At 52.1% G+C, this 15982-nt stretch overlaps 1 protein-coding gene across 3 annotated transcripts in view; it reads left to right on the top strand.

Annotated features, from left to right (window-relative positions):
- Positions 1–3692, top strand: part of TTI1 (TELO2 interacting protein 1) — a 29985-nt gene extending 26293 nt beyond the window's left edge. For all 3 annotated transcript variants that reach the window (XM_039368188.1, XM_039368189.1, XM_039368187.1), the window contains one exon: positions 3416–3692. The gene's annotated coding sequence lies outside the window, so the exon portion shown is untranslated. The remainder of the gene's footprint in view (positions 1–3415) is intronic.
- The last annotated feature ends 12290 nt before the right edge of the window (positions 3693–15982 follow it).

Raw genomic sequence — 15982 nt, 5'->3', positions numbered from 1 at the left:
GGGCCCCTCTGGGTGGGAGGGGACGGGAAGGTGGGGTACCCCCCCCCTTGAACTGGCAGAGAAGAACTGGGGAAGATCCCCCTTCCTCCCCACACCACCATCCTGAGCAGTCGTGCTTGAAGGACGTTGGGACTATGCAATATTAAGCAGTGTAGGACAGGGCTTTTCAACCTTTTCACCCATTGTACCACTTTTAGGATATGGCAATATCCGAGTACCACCAGTCGCCTAGCAAGGTGTCAAAAACTTGATGACCAAAAAAAAAAAAGGAAAAAAGTGATAAAGTACAGGTAGTCCTCGACTTACAACAGTTCGCTTAGTGACTGTTCAAAGTGACAATGGCCCTGAAAAAAGTGCCCCCCAAGCCACAGCCGAGCAAGACCCCTGCCTGCCCGCCCGGCCGTGCTCTTCCTCCTGTGCGAGGTTTTCATTGTTGTGAGCATTTTTGTTGAGGATTGGCAGCAGGGGTGGAGTGGGGGTGTTTGGTTTTTATTCCCCCCCCCTTGTCTGCTGGATGGTTGCATCAGGTTTTGGTCACTTCACATGACCCTGGGACACTGTGACCGTCATAAATAGGAATCAGTTGCCAAGCCTCTGAATGTAAATCACAAGACCCTGGGGAGGCTGCAACATTCCAGCTGATCAGCGCTTCTTCAGGGCTCAGCAGAAGCCCCAGGATCAGCGCCGAGCTCCAGCTGATTGGTGCGTCTTCTGGGCTCAGCAGAAGTGCCAGGATCAGTGCTGCTTTCCAGCTGATTGGTGCTTCTTCGGGTCTCAGCAAAAGTGCCAGGATCAGTGCTGAGCTCCAGCTGATTGGCGCTTCTTCAGGGCTCAGCAGAAGCACCAGGATCAGCGCCGAGCTCCAGCTGGATCCTGGCACTGATCCTGGCGCTTCCCCTGAGCCCTGACAGCCCTGCAGCTCCAGCCGTCTCTCGCTCAGGCTTGTGCGTACATGACCATCTAGGATGGTCGTGTACCACCTGCCAGGTGCCAATGGACCACAGATGGTACCCGTCCCACTGGTTGAAAAGCCCTGATGTAGGAGAATAGGTCTAGCTCAGGGCTGAAATGAACCACCCTTGCTGTTCTCTGAGCTTGGATGTTTTCCTGCAGAAGTTTCATGACCCAACTAGGGAACATCTTCAGTGCTAGAAGGGAGGAAGGTTTGCAGAGAGGAGGAGGAGAAGGAAGAGAAAGAGAAAGAGGGAAGACTGTGGGGTCCTTTGCTGTTCTCTGAGCTGGATGGTTTTCACCCAACTAGAGAACATCATCAGTTATTCCAGTTGTTATTCTAGCTTTCCATCCCCTTTTAGCCCATGTTGGAAGAGCTGCCTGGTGGCCATTCAGATGTCACTTTTAAATTCTGCACCTGGCAGGTGAAGGCATTCGTGTTCTACGGCTGCAGAACATGCAGACGTACCTGTGGGTTGGCAAAAGTCAGCAGCAGAGAACTTGATTTAGCTTCAGAGTCTTGATCAATGTTTCTCAACCTTGGCCGGTTGAAGACATGTGGATTTCAGCTCCCAGAATTCCCCTGGCACCAATGCATTCCTTTTCACGTGCAGCCCCATTGTGGCCTGCTTACTCTCTTGTAATCCCTTCCTCTGCAATCTCTCTGCTCGAGGGGCTCAGAGAGGAAAAAAAAAACCCGGCATGGCTGGCTGGGGAATTCTGGGAGTTGAAGTCCACCCATCTTCAAGTGTCCCAGGTAGAGAAAACACGGTTCTAGATTATCAGAAGCAGAAAGAGAGCCAGTAGCTGGCTACATTTGGTAAACAACGTAACCTTAAGCTATGAATAGAAATGTAACATCTAGACCAGAGGTCTCCAAACCTGGTAGCTTTGTGGACTTCGACTCCCAGAATTCCTCCGGCAGCTGTGCCTGTTGGTTTTTTTTTTTCCCTCCCACTCCCTAGAGCGGAGAGATTTCAGAGGAAAGGATTACAAGAGAGTAAGCAGGCCACAATGGAGCTACACTTGAAAAGGAATGCATTAGTATCAGTGAATGCTGAGAGTTGTAGCCCACAAGTCTTAAAAGTTGCCAAGTTTGGAGATCCCTGATACAGATCATGAGAAGACTGCTCCTCACTTAATTGGAGGAGTGACAACGGGTCCTGAACTATGTTAATAATAATAGTAGTAGTGGTAGTAGTAAAGTTGGAAGGGACCTTTGAGGTCATCTAGTCCAACCCCCTGCTCAGGCAGGAAACCCTATACCATTTCGGACAAACGGCTGTCCAGCTGTTCTCTTTGTACAGAGAAGAGCAACAAAGATGATTAGGGGACTGGAGGCTAAAACATATAAGGAACGGCTGCTGGAATTGGGGATGTCTAGTTTAACGAAGAGAAGGACAAGGGGGGACATGATAGCAGTATTCCAATATCTCAGGGGCTGCCCCAAAGAAGAGGGAGTCAAGCTATTTTCCAAAGCACCTGAAGGCAGGACAAGAAGCAACGGGTGGAAACTAATCAAGGAAAGAAGCAACCTAGAACTAAGGAGAAACTTCCTGATAATTAGAACAATTAACCAATGGAACAACCTGCCTCCAGAAGCAGTGAATGCTCCAATACCGGAAGTTTTTAAGAAGAGACTGGACAGCCATTTGTCCAAAATGGTGTAGGGTTTCCTGCCTGAGCAGGGGGTTGGACTAGATGACCTCCAAGGTCCCTTTACTACTATTACTATTACTAGTCTCTTCTTAGTTCCAGGTTGGTTCTCTCCTTGATGAGTTTCCACCCGTTGCTTCTTGTCCTGCCTTCAGGCGCTTTGGAAAATAGCTTGACTCCCTCTTCTTTGGGGCAGCCCCTGAGATACTGGAAGGCTGCTATCCTGTCCCCCCTCGTCCTTCTCTTCATTAAACTAGACATCCCCAATTCCAACAACCGTTCCTTGTATGTTTTAGCCTCCAGTCCCCTGATCATCTTTGTTGCTCTTCTCTGTACTCTTTCTAGAGCAGCGGTTCTCAACCTATGGGTCGCGACCCCATTTGGGGTCGATCGACCATTTTTCTGGGGTCGCCAAAGGCGGCGATCCGCCATTTTTCACGGCGCCGTGCATGCACGCCGCGCATGGGGGCGGCGCTGCGCATGCGCGCCGTGCATGGGGGAGGCGCCGTGCATGCATGCCACGCATGGGGCCCCGCCCCCATGCGCGCAGTGCCGCACATACGCAGAACGTTCGTGTGACGGGGGTCGCCGTCACACAAACGTTGAGAAGCACTGTTCTAGAGTCTCAACATCTTTTTTACATTGTGGTGACCAAAACTGGATGCACTATTCCAAGTGTGGCCTTACCAAGGCATTATAAAGTGTTGAGAAATAAGTTTATGTCCCTAACCCAAGTCCGTCCGTCCGTCCTTCATTCCTGTCTCCCTCTCTTCCTTCTGTCCATATCTATCTTTCCTTTGTCGTCTAGGTCGAAGACCCCGGGGGTACCACAAGCAATCCTTTCCACCCTCAAGAGAGAAGCAACTGCCTGCAGCCGCTCCTCTCCTCTCTCTCCTCCAGATGCTCTTTTAAAAAGAATTGCTTGGCTGTCCTGACTTCAGCAGGCGATTGTTGCCTAGGCCCGGGGTCACCGCGGAGAAGGCCACCTTCCAGATTTCCGAGGATCCGTAGGAGGACCCTCCCAGCTGACCTACGCAGGTCCGGCGAATTCTGCCTGGTGCAAAAAATAAAAACAACCAAACTTTGGGGCACTTAGAACCTGAATCGCGCGGGCTGCTAAGCAGACGATACCCGGAACTGCTTTGCCGGTGAATTTCTGGCCAGCTGCATTTTGCCCTTTGATTCTCTGGTCCAGGGGTAGGCAACCTTGGCTCTTTTATGACTCGTGGACTTCAACTCCCAGAATTCCTGAGCCAGCATGGGGGAACTATGGCCTCCTTGATGACTGGTGGACTTCAACTCCCAGAATTCCTGAGCCAGCCATGTTGAGGGGAAAGGGAGAGTTTCCAAGCTGAGCCATGCCGGCTCAGGAATTCTGGGAGTTGAAGTCCACGAGTCATGAGGGGGCCATAGTTCCCCCATGCTGGCTCAGGAATTCTGGGAGTTGAAGTCCATGAGTCATGAGGGGGCCATAGTTCCCCCATGCTGGCTCAGGAATTCTGGGAGTTGAAGTCCACGAGTCATGAGGGGGCCATAGTTCCCCCATGCTGGCTCAGGAATTCTGGGAGTTGAAGTCAAGTCATGAGGGGGCCATAGTTCCCCCATGCTGGCTCAGGAATTCTGGGAGTTGAAGTCCACGAGTCATGAGGGGGCCATAGTTCCCCCATGCTGGCTCAGGAATTCTGGGAGTTGAGTTCCCCCATGTCTCTGAAGTCCATGAGTCATGAGGGGGCCATAGTCCCCCATGCTGGCTCAGGAATTCTGGGAGTTGAAGTCCACGAGTCATGAGGGGGCCATAGTTCCCCCATGCTGGCTCAGGAATTCTGGGAGTTGAAGTCCACGAGTCATGAGGGGGCCATAGTTCCCCACCCCTGTGCCTAGATCAGGAGTAGGAAACCTTGGCTCTTTTATGACTGGTGGACTTCCACTCCCAGAATTCCTGAGCCAGCATGGGGGAACTATGACCCCCGCATGACTGGTGGACTTCAACTCCCAGAATTCCTGAGCAAGCCTGGCTCAGTTTGGAAACCTCTCCCTTTCCCCTCAGCATGGCTGGCTCAGGAATTCTGGGAGTTGAAGTCCACGAGTCATGAGGGGGCCATAGTTCCCCCATGCTGGCTCAGGAATTCTGGGAGTTGAAGTCCATGAGTCATAAAAGAGCCAAGGTGGCCTACCCCTGCGTCTGGTCTAACGGAAGCCACAAAAGAGAGACCTGGTGCTAATCCTGGCTGGGCCCACCCAGAATGGAGTCCCAAGATCCCAGGCAGCTCCGTTTCCTGGTTTGCCCTATGGATTAAGAGGCAGGTGGAGGAGCAGAAGACCGCAAACTTCCTGCCCTGTTTTTGCCCCAGTGCCTACCTTTGAGCTCAGCCCCTGCCACGGGTATCCTGAAACTTGGCAGCCTCCGTCCTGGACCGTCGCCCGTTGCAAAGAGAGCAAACTTAATAATTATGCAAAGCACCAGCCGGGAATTAAGCAGGCAGCCGTGCAAATGCCGTTTGCCTCCCCTGACCCTTGCTGTAGCTTCAGACAAAAGCAATTTGCTCTGCCTGTAATAAAGCTGAGGTGATAACGAAGCTCTTGAGAGCCTTGTGTCTGCCCAGCACACTTGTGCGTGCACGCACACACACATATACCCACACCCTCCTTCCCGCTGCCTTGGTCTTCACCACCAGGCACCACGTAGGCCCTGCCTGCAGCTTCCCAGGGAACGTGGAAGGGGGGGGGGGAATCGCTTCCCTTACCATCAGGCGCTTTTGACTTATTTCACTATTTGAGAAAATTTATATAGTCCCCTACTCGCTCCCAGCGACTCTAAGACAGCTTATAGACAGCGAAAACACAACGTAGGAAAAATAAAAATAATTTTAAAGATCGTGAAATAAAAATGAAATAATAACACACACACACCCATCGCCACCATCACCCTTCGGCGACAAGCCACGTTCAAGTCACCTATTTAATGGGCTCCTTCCCAGTATACATTGTCTAATGTGTAGTAGTAGTAGTAGTAGTAGTAATAATAATAAAGTTGAAAGGGAACTTGGAGGTCATCTAGTCCAACCCCTTGCTTAGGCAGGAAACCCTATACCATTTCGGACAAGTGGCTGTCCAGTCTCTTCTTAAAAACCTCCAGTGTTGGAGCATTCACCGCTTCTGGAGGCAGGTAGTTCCACTGGTTAATTGTTCTAAGTGTCAGGAAATTCCTCCTTAGTTCTAGGTTGCTTCTCTCCTTGATTAGTTTTCACCCATTGCCAATCGGCCTTCCGTTTGGGGAGCCCCATGGGGGGGGGGTAGTCATGGGGCTGCTGAAGCCCCCCCCCTAACCCCTCCATTGCCAGCCAGTGGGTTTCCAGAGGCAGGGTCTGGGGTCTTCTCATGCCTGTGAAAGACCAATTCTGAGGCTTGCCAATAAGAAGACCTCCCTGGGAGACTCCAGGAGCGTTGGGGGGGGGGACACACACAAAGACCCCCTCCCCTCCATAGCTGCACCCTGGGTCAGCGTTCCTGGTTACTGTCCATTGGAATGAACAGCCGGCCATTGGGGATCCCTGAAGCAGCTCCTCTTTTAAGACAGGGCTTTTCCACCTTTTCACCCATTGTACCACTTTTAGGATATGGCAACATCTGAGGACCACCAGTCGCCTAGCAAGGAGTCAAAAACATGATGACCAAAAAAAAAAAAGGGATAAAGTACAGGTAGTCCTCGACTTACAACAGTTCGCTTAGTGACTGTTCGAAGTTACAATGGCCCTGAAAAAAGTGCCCCCCAAGCCACAGCCGAGCAAGACCCCTGCCTGGCCGCCCGGTGGCGCTCTTCCTCCTGTCTGAGGTTTTCATTGTGAGCATTTCTGTTGAGGATTGGCAGAGGGGTGGGGTGGGGGGTGTTTGGTCTTTATTCTCCCCATCTGCTGGGTGGTTGCAGCAGGTTTTGGTCCCTTCACATGACCCTGGGACACTGTGACCGTCATAAATAGGAATCAGTTGCCAGGCCTCTGAATGTAAATCATAAGACCCTGGAGAGGCTGCAACATTCCAGCTGATCGGCGCTTCTTCTGGGCTCAGCAGAAGCACCAGGATCAGTGCTGCTTTCCAGCTGATTGGCGCTTCTTCACGGCTCAGCAGAAGCACCAGGATCAGCGCCGAGCTCCAGCTGGATCCTGGCGCTGATCCTGGCGCTTCCACTGAGCCCTGACAGCCCCGAAGAAGCGCCGATCAGCTGGAGCCTGGCACTGATCCTGGCGCTTCCGCTCAGCCCTGACAGCCCTGCAGCTCCAGCCGTCTCTCGCTCAGGCTTGTGCGGTGCTGCCACCGGTTCAGCTCATTCCCCTCCCCCGCTACCCCTTTTCTAGGATGTTGGCGTACCACCTGCCAGGTGCCAATGGACCACAGGTGCTACCCGTACCACTGGTTGAGAAGCCCTGTTTTAAGAGACCGATTGGATCAATAGGATCCTTTGAAACCCTCCGGTGCTTTGACTGGCCCGCCGCCCACCCACACAGCACAGGTAGTCCTCAACATACGGCCACAATTGAGCCCAAAATGTATGCTGCTAAGCGAGACGTTGGTGACGTCAGTTTTGCCCCGTTTTACAACTTTCCCTGCCGCGGTCGTTTTAAGCGAATCACCGCAGCTGTTAAGTCACCCGGTTGTTAAGTGAAATCTGCCTTCCCCCATTGGCTTTGGTCACAAAAGGGGATCGCGTGACACCCCCGCGCGCACACCCCCGGACACAGCGACCGTCGTAAATGCGAAGCAGTTGCCAAGCATCTGGATTTCGATCCTGTGACCGTGGGGACGCCGCGAGGGTGGTTTAAGTGTGGGGAAATGGCCATCAGTCACTTTTTTTCAGCGCCGTTGTATCGTTGAACGGTCACTAAATGAACTGTTGTAGGTTGAGGACTTCCTGCATGGGGGGGGGGTCCGAGGGCTTTTACTTCCTCCCTTTGGAAAGGCAGAATCGGAGGGGAGGGCAGACCCGCAACAAAGCGCAATTTGCTTGCATCTCCTCTCTGGCTGTTCCCTAAAGGAGGGGAGGGAGGAGATAAAGACCGTGGGGTGTGTGGCAGCCCCCCATCTTCTCCCCACCGACCCCTTGGACCGGCTGGTCCCCTCCCCATTCTTTTTGACAAAAGGCCTAGCAGGAACCGGGAAGGAAGGCGCCCGCCGTAGGTCTGTTGGCGCGGAGATACGTGGGAAAATGATGCTCAGGGCTCCAGATTCTGCCTGAATAGAAACCCCCCCTCCTCTCCCCTCCCAACCTGGAGCTGCCGTGGTGCGTATTTCATTTGTGACAAGACAATCGGGCTACTTACAGGGTTCTGCGCCATTTAACCTTGTATCCCGTTGTACGGTAGCTGGCGGGTGGGTGGGCGAGAGACGTGATGCTCTGTACATTTGTCTGGGCCTCTTAGGAGCGCAGAGATCGGGGGAGACCCCCACTCCTCCCGGGCCTGCCTGCCTGCCTGCCTTGCCCTATTGGGGGGGGGGGCGAGGAGGGAGAGTGAAAAGGTCCGTGGTGGGAGGAAAGGCCCTGGGGCTGCCCACAAGTCGGGGCGGGGGGGGGGGAGAAGGGCCTCCCCTGGACCCTCAAATGAGGCACCTCTGCTCCTGCGCCCTGCTTCTCCCTGGGCAAATGTAGTGGGGGGGGGTCCCGCAACCCAGGTAGCTCCTCTCTCCCCCCCCCCAGTGGGTTTTCACCCAATGGGTTCCAAAGCAGGACTCTGGAGGTGGAAGAGAGACATGGATGGGTCTGTCGGCCACCCCCGGCCGGATTCCCTGGGAATCGGTCATTTTGAAAGCCTTCCGAGGTGGGGAGTTGGAACCCTGGTGGCCGTGAGTTCCACAGGCTAGCCAACTCTTTCTTTCCTTTCCCCCAGATCTCCCCCAGATCTGTTTCTCCCTCCTACTCTACCCTACCCTTCCCTTGCCTCTACCCTCTCCCTTCTTCCCCTCCCTTCCCTTCTCCATCTATTCCCTTCTCAACGCTTCCATTCCTTTCTTCATCTATTCCCTCCCCTCTCCCTTCCCTCCCTTGCCTTCTTCATCTATTCTCTTCCCTCCCTTCTCCCTTCCCTTCCCTTCATCTATTCCCCTTCTTCTATTCCCTTATCATTTCATTCCATCCCATCCCTTCTTCCATTCTTCCATCTATTCCCTTTTCACCTATTCCCTCCCCCTCCCTTCCCTCTCTTTTTGCTTCCTTCCCTTCCCTTCTTCATCTATTCCCATCTCATCCCTTCCCTCCCCTCCTCTCCCCTTCTCCATCTATTCCATTCTCAACCTTTCCCTTCCATTCTTCCTCTATTCCCTTCTCATTCTTTCCCTCCCCTCCCCTTTTGCTTCCTTCCCTTCCCTTCCCTCCCTTCATCTATTCCCTTCTCATCCCTCCCATCCTCTCCCTTCCCTTCTCCATCTATTCCATTCTCAACCCTTCCCTTCCCTTCCATTCTTCCTCTATTCCCTTCTCATTCCTCCCCTCCCCCTCCCTCCCCTCCCCTTTCGCTCCCTTCCCTTCCCTTTCCTTCTTCATCTATTCCCTTCTCATCCCATCCCATCCCTCCCCTCTCTTCATCTATTCCATTCTCTTCCATTCCATTCTTCCTCTATTCCCTTCTCATTCCTTCCCCTTCCTTCCCTCCCCTCTCCCCTCCGTTCTTCCTCTATTCCCTTCTCATTCCTCCCCTCCCCTCCCCTTTTGCTTCCTTCCCTTCCCTCCCTTCATCTATTCCCTTCTCATCCCATCCCTCTCCCTCCCTCCCCTCCCCTTTCACTTCCTTCACTTCCCTTCCCTTCTTCATCTATTCCCATCTCATCCCTTCCTATCCCATCCTTTCCCCAAATGGTTCTGTTTATCAGCCTCTCTGGCAGAGCTCCATGTTGGCAACTAGCAAGGTACAGTCACACACACACACACACACACTCTCCACCACCGACTGCCCTATGCCAACGTGTTCGGTGGCAGGGGGGGGGGCAGAATCTCTGCGAGGCCCAGAGAATCCAGAGAGGGTGGGGTGGGGGATCCTTTCCCAGGGCTGTTCCAGTTCAAATGTCCATCCCCCTCCAATCTTTTGGGTGGATCTAGTAAAGCAGGTTTCCCCCCCCCCCATCAGCCCCTCATTACCTGTCTGTGATTTTGGAGCTGTAGCGCCAGGCGCTCAGCTCTTCGGGATGTGATCGCCCAGCCTGCTAAGCCAGATTCCATTGTCGCTTAGGAGGTGAGCTGTGAATTGTGTTCTCATTAGCCAAGAAAAGCGGCTTTCCCCCCCTGGAGCGATTAGCTGCGGTGGAAATGAATTATCTGGCTGCTCTGACGGTGGGCAGGAATTGTAGACACCCGCCTTCAGGGCATCTGCCGGCTTCTGATTATTCTGGCTGGCCTGGCTGGTCTCAGACAGCGACACGGGATCAGAGCGGATCGATATCCGGGAGAGAAGCAGTAGGGAATCCTGATCACTACGCTAAGCAAGGAGCTGAGAAAATAGCGAGAGCACTTAGACCAGGGGTGGCGAACCTATGGCACGCGTGCCAGAGGTGGCACTCGGAGCCCTCTCTGTGGGCACGTGTGCTGTCTCCCCAGCCCCGCCTCCCCACGCCACCCCTCCTCACTACAGCAGCACCCCCGGAGGAGAGTCGTCCCTGGGCGCGGCCCGCACAGAGCAGCGTACCCAAGGACATGGCAGCTGGCCCTCACGCCCCATCTTGTGCAGATGATGTTGCGGAGGGCATGGCTGCCATGTCGCTGCAGGGCCTCCTGGACGATCTACAGTGGGCCATGGAGGCAGTGGGTGACCCTGTGAGCAGGCGGGGCACAGGGTGGTCGGGGGCAGAGTAGGCAGAGCGGGGCGGGGGGCGGGTTTTGGGCACTCGGTCTCCAAAAGATTCGCCATCACTGACTTAGACTTAGATACCGCTTCACAATCCTTTCCAGCCCTGTCTGAGCGGTTTACAGAGTCAGCCTGTTGCCCCCCTCCCCAACAATCTGGGTCCTTGTTTCCCCCACCTTGAAAGGCTGAATCGACACGGAGCCCCATCAGGATCGAACTGCTGGCAGTGAGCAGTGAGTTAGCCTGCGATGCTGCGTTCTAAGCACTGCGCCACCGCGGTTCTTTAGAGAACAGCACCAAGTCTCCTCTGCAGGGCTGTTGCGCAAACCACTCGGCAGGGTCTTGAGTCAGTGACCGGAGGGACGTTTTGCCCTGAGATCTAGGGTTCCGGGGAAGAGCGTGTAGTGTAAGCTCTGCCACTGGTGATTTGGGCCGGTGCCTAGCCTGGGGGGACTACCTTTGTGTAAAGGACTGTGTAATAATAATAATAAAGATGTGCTTAGGAAACAACCAGAGAAGAGAGGGAGGAGTAGCTGAACGCTCAGAGGATAAAATTTAGAAGGTGTGGCAAACCTGGGGCCGAAGTCAAGAGAGGAATCATAGAATCCCTACGTAGCTGCAAACTAAGTCCAATCTCTTTTGAATTCCATTGACTCCTATCTAACTCCAAAGTAGTCTAGATCAGGGATCTTTAAACTTGGCCCTTTGATGACTTGTGGACTTCAACTCCCAGAATTCCTCAGCCAGGCATTCTGGGAGTTGAAGTCCACAAGTCATCAAAGGGCCAAGTTTGAAGACTCCTGATCTAGATTCTCGTGCCTAGCTAGGCACCGGAAGGAATAAATCAGTTTAACTGGAACGTCACGTGCGATCCTGGTCTCTTTAGTACCTGACCAGGATCCACCCTAGTGGATCAAGCAGTTACAAGCAGCAGCTACGACCATTTTCAGACTTGCAAGATCGATGCCAACCCTGGGAGGAAACAGGACTAGACAAGCTAATTCAATTTTTTTTTATAAAGGCTGCCTTAACAAAATACTTACAAATCTGAAAGTACAAATCTCCCACGTCTCTTTTACAGCCTGAGAATTTATGATCTTTACCTATTTTGCAGCTTTGGGCTACGTCCTCTCTTCTCCTACCCCTGGAAGCATCCCTTTCCCCCAAAGTCATCCACACAATCCATTTATTTATTTATTTATTTATGAGACTTATATACCGCTTTAAGTGCGAGCACTCTTTAAGCGGTGTACACCAGTAATATATATATAAATATATATATATATATTTGTTTTCTGAGGTTTTCGCGGGTGTTTGTATGTAGGTCTTTGGTTGTTCGGGTTTTCTCCCGCGTAAAATTGGAAGTGTCTTGGCGACGTTTCGACGAAGTCCCATTCGTCATCTTCATCAGCTTCGTGCTTAGCTAGCCTGAAGATGACGAATGGGACTTCGTCGAAACGTCGCCAAGACACTTATTTTATATATATATATATATATATATATATATATATATATATATATATATATTTACATTGCCCCCAACAATCTGGGTCCTCATTTTACCTACCCCGGAAGGATGGAAGGCTGAGTCAACCTTGAGCCCGTGAGATTTGAACCGCTGACCTGCTGAACACAGTCAGCTAAAGTGGCCTGCAGTACTGCACTCTAACTGCTGCGCCACCTCGGCTCATTGTACTCTTGTCGTATGTATGGGTATGTGGAGGTAGTTGGAATAATTCCTGTTTGACAAACGGTGAACTATAGCGCAATATCAGAGTTGGAAGGGGCCTTGGAGGTCTTCTACTCCAGCCCTCTGCTCAAGCATGAGACCTTGTGCCGTTCTGGATAAATAGTTGTCCAATCTCTTTTTTAAAAAAAAAAAATAAAAATCCTCCATCCACAACTTCTGGTGGCAGGTTGTTCCACTGGTTAATTGTCCTCACTGTCAGGAAGTTTCTCCTTAATTCCAGGTTGCTTCTCTCCTTGGTGAGTGTCCATCCGTTGCTTCTCGTCTGGCCTTCTTCGGGGGCTTCGGAGAAGGGGGGGACCCCCTCTGCTTTGTGGCAGCCCCTCAAATATTGGAACACTGGCTATTGTGTCGCTTCTTTTCATTCGTCTCTAGGACCGACTTGTGTCTGGCCTGGGGAGGGGATGTAATTAACCCAAATGCAGTGAGATTCCTGATGTTTTTTCCTAGCCCTCTCCCCTCCTTCTCCATCTTCCAGAAAGACACCCCTTCCCCCCCCTCCAAAAACAAACCAACCCCATTTTGTATCCAGGCAGGCTTCTAATTTATGTTTGCTTAGGGATATCAATGGATGTATTTTCTTTTTTTAATATCCATGAGGTTGGGTGTTTTGTTTTTTCTCTTTCCCACTTTTATTAGTTTTGCTGGCTGCATTGATTTTTATTTTATGGTGCTTATCTCTTGTCTGCTGCCTGGAAGGCGGGGGCTGAGAAACAAAGGGGGGGGGAATGTTAATAAATAAAAGATGGAGAGCAGGAGTTGGATTTAAGGGGGGGGGGTCTCAGCCTTCAGGGGCCAAAGGAGCCCAGAGTGGAGACTCCTGACGTCGCTTGCACCATAACCATCTTCACGGGATGCCAGTGGGACCCTCACCATGCCCCTTGCCCCCTCCCTGGTGGACCCCCTCTGCCATTTTATCCTGGTTGCATGAAACGGATGCCCCAAGTTGGGTTATTTGTGCAGTGTCACCACATGTCTGGTGCCATTTTGGCCATTAAGTCTGGTGCTGCATTTGGGGACTGAAGAACCCCCTCCAGTGGGGGGGGGGAGGCTGGCTTAAGCCCCACTGCTGTCAGTCCCATCTGGCCTGGCCGGGAATGATGGAGGGCACAGCTGAAGAATTTACTGGAAAGGTTCCGCCTGTTAGGATATTGAAAAATGACATTTGCCCCAACAATTGAATTAGCTCAGCGTTTCTCAGCCTTGGCAACTCAAAGGAAAAGTGGACTTCAACTCCCAGAAGTCTCCAGTTAACCATGCCCGGGGGGGGGGTTTCTCTCCCTCTCTCTCTCTCTCTTATCCCCTAGAGGGGAGAGATTGCAGAAGAAGGGATTACAAAAGAGTAAGCAGGCCACAATGGGGATGTGCATGAAAAGGAATGCATGAGCGCCAGGGAATTTGGGGAATTGATACCCATGCATGCTGGCTAGGGAATTCTGGGAGTTGATGCCATCCCTTTTCAAGTCACCGAGGTTGAAAAACATCAATTCAGAATGTACGGAAACACGCCACTGTCTTGTCTTGTTCTTTCCCCGACCGACGGGTGAGTTACAGGGAGTTCTCGACTTACGACCACAACTGAGACTAGACATCTCTTTTGCTCAACAAGGCGGTCGTTAAGTGAGCCATGCCTGATTTTATCACCGTTATACCATGGTGGTTAAGTGAGTCACGGCAATGAAGTGAATCGTGCAGTCGTTAAGCAAAACCGGCTTCCTGCATTGGGGGGGGTTGGACTAGAAGACCTCCAAAGTCCCTTCTAGCTCCATTATTCTATTTTTTGGCCTCTCGGAAGCCAGCTGGGAAGGTCACACCTGGCAATCACGTGACCCCTGTGGTTGTCATAAATACACGCCAGTTGCCAGGCGCCTGGATTTTGATCCCGTGTATGATAGTCATTAAACGCGAGCACCGGTGAGAAGTCACTCCTGCTGCTGTGACTTTGAACGGTCGCTAAACAAATGGTCATAAACCGAGTACCAAAGGAACGACGGTCCCTGGCCATGTCCAGAACTCTCCCAGACTCCACTGCCCTGCCTCTGCAACTGGGGCGGTGTGTGTGTGTGGCATTGGTTTGCTGGGCTCCCAAAGGGAGAGAAGCGAGTGGTTTGGCGGTTTAATGAGAAAGGAGACCACAAGGCGACCTCCACTTAAAAGATTGTTTATTCACTTCAGCTGGTCACAAACTACTTCACACAGTGCCAGGGTGCTCCGTAGCCTGCCCGCCCCCTCCCTCCCCCCCTACCCTTGCCAGCTTCCATGCTTAACAGCCAATGCAGCATTTTGGGACTCCCTTGGGGTGACAAGTCTCTCTCTTGGCCACTAAGGTAGACCTCCTGGCTGGCTTGGCTATCTGCCTCTGACTCCAATTCTACCTGCCTGGAGAAACAGCTGCCATTAAATCAGAGTTTCTTGACCTCAGCAGCCTTAAGATGGGTGGACTTCAACTCCCAGAATTCCCCAGCCAGACTAGCTTTAAGCCAGCATAGCTTTAAGATGGGTGGACTTCAACTCCCAGAATTCCCCAGCCAGACTAGCTTTAAGCCAGCATAGTTTTAAGATGGGTGGACTTCAACTCCCAGAATTCCCCAGCCAGACTAGCTTTAAGCCAGCATAGCTTTAAGATGGCTGGACTTCAACTCCCAGAATTCCCCAGCCAGACTAGCTTTAAGCCAGCATAGCTTTAAGACGGGTGGAATTCTGGGAGTTGAAGTCCACCCGTCTTAAAGCTGCTGAGTCCAGAAACTCTGATGTAGACATACCCCAATACAAATACGTACAAAGGATGCAGAAGGGAGGAAGAGGGGGCTGATAGAGTCAAACCAACAATGATTGTCTGTTCAGGGGTCTGCCCGTCCTGGTTGCCAATGAAGCCTGCCTTCTCTGCCCCCCCCCTCCCCAGTTGCAGGAAAGAGCCCCCAGGAAGCCAGGCCAAAGAATCCCAAGGAAAGAAGGACTTCCTTAAAGCGGATGTGTGTGTGTGGAATCAACCGCACCCCCTCAATCCTCTTTTCCACCCCAAGAAATACGTGTGGGAAGGGGAGGGGGATCCTCAGATTGCATCCTTTCTAAAAGGGTGGGTCCCAAGGTTTTGCAGCCCCCCCCCCAAGTAGAAGCGAACCCCAAACCCCAGGCAAGAAAAGCTTCGGAAACTGTTTTGTAAAAATGAATAAATAAACCCTCGGAATACAAAGCAGTCCTGGAAATTTGAGACCCCCAACCCCCCCACCCAGCCCCCACTATTTTTTTTTTTTGTCCCGCTGTTTTTTTTTTTTTAATTTTTATTTCTCTCTCTCTTTTGGCCCAAGAGTGCAACAGAAACACGTCACAGGTATATTAATAATCATAAGAAGAAGAAGATGGGAAGAAGCAGTAAATATTCCTTTTTTGTGTGTTTGTTTTTTGTAAAGAAAGGAAAAAAAAAAAAAAGAAGCACAAGCAATTCGGAAGCTCCAGCGCGGAGGCTCTAGGGCTGAGTTCACACGACATGCTAACCCCCTCCCCTCCCGCAAAGTGGGACGAACAAAATACACCGGGGACCATCCCCCCCTCCTCTCCCTCCACGGGGCGGGTGCGCGCACAAGACACGGAGCGACGGAAATCCTAAGGAAGCCGGACACCAACCTGCGTGTTGTGTGAATGCAGCCGGGGTCAAGTTCCCCGTCCTGCGGAAGAGGAGGCGGGTCTGTGTCTGTCTGTCTGTGCGTGTGTGTGTGTGTGTGTGTTTGTGTGTGGTGGGGTGCCTTCCCCAGACCCCAGATATCCCCCTCCCCAAATTCCCACCCACTCACCCCCCCTCGCC

This window comes from Crotalus tigris, unplaced genomic scaffold (genome assembly GCF_016545835.1).
Source record: "Crotalus tigris isolate CLP2741 ecotype Arizona unplaced genomic scaffold, ASM1654583v1 scf7180000020719.984301794:720406, whole genome shotgun sequence".
In the NCBI taxonomy this organism is placed as follows: Eukaryota; Metazoa; Chordata; class Lepidosauria; order Squamata; family Viperidae; genus Crotalus; species Crotalus tigris.
Note: the sequence above shows the minus strand (reverse complement) of the source record. Positions and strands in the feature narration are given on the sequence as shown.